Source organism: Myotis davidii, unplaced genomic scaffold (assembly GCF_000327345.1).
Source record: "Myotis davidii unplaced genomic scaffold, ASM32734v1 scaffold569, whole genome shotgun sequence".
In the NCBI taxonomy this organism is placed as follows: domain Eukaryota; kingdom Metazoa; phylum Chordata; class Mammalia; order Chiroptera; family Vespertilionidae; genus Myotis; species Myotis davidii.
The window spans coordinates 696,612-701,380 of record NW_006299876.1 but is presented as its reverse complement, the minus strand read 5'-3'; positions in this window follow the sequence as shown (position 1 = coordinate 701,380).

Sequence of the window (4,769 nt, the reverse complement as noted above, 5' to 3'; positions counted from 1 at the left end):
TATTTATTTATTTATTTATAGCAACAAGCCTATGAAATATATACTGTCATTATCCCCATTTTACCAGTGGGGAAGCCAAAACTCAGAGGAGGCCTGCTCAAGGTGGCATAACTGGTCAATGTCAGGCCCAGGATTTGAACACAGGCTGCTGACTTCAAAGCCTGTGCTTTCTCCACTATCCTCTTCTGCCTCCCAATGCTAATTCTGAGGTCATTGCACTAGATTGGTCAGGCTTCAGTAATCTATCTAGCAACCGTCATTTTGACTTCTAGAATATTCTTCTATACTTCTCAAGTGTCAACTGTTCCCATGACCTGACTTGTAGCACGTCCATCTCTATCTATATGCCTTATGAGATCAGATATATTGTGTAAACCTGGGCCTCATTGGTTAGTATGTCTTGGAAGGCTCTTACAGAGTCAGGGTCTATTCTCTCAGGCTACAGGTATGGAATCTGGATCATCAGCTTATCTATACAAAGTAATAGAACACTGAGTGGTATTACTTTTTATAAATGGTCTGGGCATCTTCTATACTGGCAGATGTGGATACACAGGATACAATTCTCCTTTTTCTAGGCCAAATGAAGCCACACTTAGAGAGCTTTTACTTATCTTTCCCAGTGAAAATAATATGAAATAATGTATGTCATACGCTTGGAATCTAAGAGACACTCAAAGTTTCTTTTTCCTACCAGTAAGTGAACTCCTGGAAAAGAGGGGGGATCTTGTAATCATACTCTTTGCACACCCAGATCCTAACCCAGTACCTGCACCAAGTTAGCTCCCTAGCTTGCCCCTCTTCTTTCCCTTTGTACAGAGAACCCTTTGTGCAGTGCTGTTTCTTATTTGCCTCAAGGGGTATATCATTTCTGACATGGACTTCTTTCACATTCATTGTTTCCCAACATCTATCCTGTGATCCGCCACATATTGGTTTATAGAAACAACTCTGCACATCCCACATCTCATCTGACACAAATAAATTGTCATGTAGCCTTTTTGGTCTCATGAACCCTCACCTTTGGATTATAACTGACTCTTCTACCTCCCTGCATCCTGGTGTGGGCACTTTGGGGTATGACATCAGAACAAGAAAATATCACTTCTTTGTAGAAAAAAAGGCTCCATCTTTCCTTCTAAACATCTGTTCTCTTTCTTGGATGCTCAAAAATAAAATTCCACCACTGGAGTTTAAACTAAAAGATTAAAGTCGAAGACACTGTTATTTCATATATATATGTACATATATTGCCTGAACATTTTTTAAGAAACCTCTGTTTTAAATCACGAATGACCACTTCGATCTATATACCACAAACACCAAAATTTGGCAAAGGAATGGAATGAAATGGACTATATCAATGTTTCCCCTGAGCAGCTTTGTAAGAACCAATGAAATATTATAATCTAGCAAACAAAACAGCTAATGGTGGATTTCTAGGTGCATTTTGAAGTTACAGATACAACGTTGACATTGTTTCTTTATTCCTTCTCAGTAATAAATATTTCATGAAAAAAATGCTAGAAACATTGACTAACGGGGAGCTAAATAGTATGAATCTTTTACAAAGTAGGTCATCTATGTTCTGAAATTTCAAAACTGTCTAGGCAATATCAGGAATTGTAGTGGTGAAAGCATAGAATTTTTTTTCAACACTTGGAACCAATTTTTTTCTTTCTTGGAACCAATATGGCTCACTGAATGATCAAAGTAAATATATATCAAGCAAAAAATAAATGAGATTACATATCCTAAAACTTTTACTTACAGACAAAACCCTCAGAGAACTCTTTGTCACCATTTTATAAACACTAAGGTATGGTTTAATGCTACCCTACCACAAAAGTAATCACAGGTTTCTGTCTGGTGTGCAATTATTTTTGTAATGTAGTGCAGAATGAAGAATAAAACCTAAAAGAGTAGATATAAACATAAAAAAACAAAGAGCTAGAGAATGTCACAAGTAAAGCTGTAATACTGCATATTATTTCAAAGTAAAACAAAGTCAACTTTCATAGCAACTTTTTCATTGACTAGGGGCACAATATGAAACCATCTAGCTATTGTGGAAGCTTTGTAACCTAAAATGGTACACAGTGAACTTGGACTCCTCTAAAATCCTTTAACACTTACTGGTACGTAACATGCATTAAAACTACTAGTTTTCTATAGAAATTGTTCCTAACTTGTCCTTCCAAAATTCATAGAAATTAAATAAGGTAGCACTGATGGTTTCTGAGGTATTGGCAGTATTACAAAGAACCTAGTAAAATGGTCCATTTGCCTGTGATTGGGTTGCATGTAATAATAATAATAATAATAATAATAATAATAATATTCATTGAATCCTTACAAAAATCTTAAATTTAAATGGTAAGTGACCACTTTTGGTTGGAATTATATCAATTTTGTGTAAGGGGAGTTTATAGACATACAAGCTTTCTTAATTTTAAATGAGAACATAGTCATTTATTAAATAATACTCTTTGATACACAGGACCTTTTAGAAACCGATATCTACAGACCAGAAAATTGATGAAAAGGCTGATAACTAGTATTTGATGTATATTGGTCTTATTTTTTCTAATAGAACAGGAGATCATCAGGAGCAGTAATGATCACTTCCACAGAGTCAAACACAGTGCCCAGCACATAGGAAGCTGTTTGCTTGATCTGTAAAGTAATAATAATAATAATAATAATAATAATAATAAAGCTAGAGCCCAGTTGGCATAGCTCAGTGGTTGACCATCAACCTATGAACCAGGAGGTCGAGGTTCTATTCCCAGTCAAGGAATATGCCCAGGGCTTGATCCCCAGTAGGGGGTGAGCAGGAGGCAGCCGATCAGTGATTCTCTCTCATCGTTGATGTTTTTTTCTCTCTCTCTCCCTCTCCCTTCCTCTCTCAAATCAATAAATATATTTTAAAAATAAAACAAAAAATAAAAATAAAAAAATCTAGATATTCCTATTGGCATTTCTTTTAAATTGACATTAGGGAGGATATAATGCTTTTCTACATTTCCTTTATGCTACATGGACCAGGATCTGACCTACTGGAGGGATTGATTCTTAGAGTACTTCCAACAGAACCAAATAGGGAGTGGTATTCAAGGAATTAATTGTACAAGGTCCCTGGGGGTATTGATACCCAGTGCATCTCACTTCCTATGCCTATTTCATTGTGGTCCTGAATACTTGTCTGAAGTGTCAAAGAGCAAATGCAGTCAATGAGAAAATCTGGTCAATAGCAACTTCATAAGGTCACAGGCCAGGAATGTTTTGTATCCTTAAGTTTATATGAGGTTTAGTGCCAGTGGATGCACTCATTCTATCATGTGCTAGAAGTGAGGAAACCACTCAAGAATGGTATGCACAGTGCCTGCACCACATAATAAGAATCTGCTACTATTCGGTGTTGAGACTTTACCAAGCATGCAATAAGAAAATTACACATTTCTTTGCCACTCTGTCATAGATTTAGTACCATGATTTTAAAAATATTAATTCCATTCCCATTTTGCAACATGAGTCTGAGCTTTTGAAGTCTCCTTTCCCCCTACTTTCTCACTGAGAGGTATATATGCATATATATTGGACTGTTACAACTGGCACCTTAGCCACTTAAAACAAAAACCGAGTCATTCAGACAGACGTTATATTAAGCAGTCACTATGGGTTCTATCGTAATAGTATTGAACTCGGCTCTATGAACTTTCCATAAGTCCAGTCTGCTGAATCAAATACAAGTCACTCCCACTGCCTAAAATACCACCTTTTTTTTTCCTTTTTTTGTTTTTACAGTCCTGGATCTACTCACTGGCAGCCTAGCCTAAGTGGTCACACATCCCAGAGCTTGAGAGATTCTAAAAGAACAGCTCCATAATCACCAGACTGCTACTATGCCTCAAAGTCTCTGCATTACAGTCATTTCATAGGATTTAGGCATCAATGATATAAGGCAGTGTGATATAATGAAAGAGTATAGACATTAGAACCAGTAAAATTTCACTTTGTAGCCAGACTTCATCTATTCCCAAATTTGGGTATTAAGTTATCACATCTTTAAAATGGGGCCATAATACTCACTTTTGAAGAACTATTAAATGGGTGCTTATTACACTCTACAGTCACCAAAAGGGGTAATGTGCTTGGGGTGCCTGGCACATAATAAGCACTTAATGGTAGTTCTTACCATCATTAATAATCCCTTATACCCATTAGCCCGTTGTCACAGAGCAGAACCTTGAGGGTAGCAAGGAGCCAACACTTTTGAGAGGATCAGAGAAGTTCAGTAACTTGTTCAAGGTCACACACCTAGTGAATAGCTGAGCAAATATCTGAACTCAGGTCTCTAACTCTAAAAGTCCAGATTCTTGCCTCAGAAACCTGCTACCTATTCTTGTATGTACGCAGTCCAGAAGAAAGCAGTAATTTGACAGCCTAAATGACTCAGATAGCTTTGGAAAAAGTCAGCCCTGAAAGTTTATAATCATACTAGTAGCCCAGTGCACAAAATTCATGCACTGAGGTGGGGGGGGGGTAGGGGCCCCTCAGTCTGGCCTTCACCCTCTCCAATCTGAGACCCCTCAGGAAATATCTAACTACCTGTTTGTGCCCAAACTTTTAACAGAAAACAGCTCCATTGTTTATTTCTTATGCTTAAAACCATTGGAATTAGTAGGTATTCAAAGTGTGTATACATTTTGGGGGGACACCCTGTATATCTCTAGTCAGTGGTGAAAGAAACCAACAGAAGATTTGGA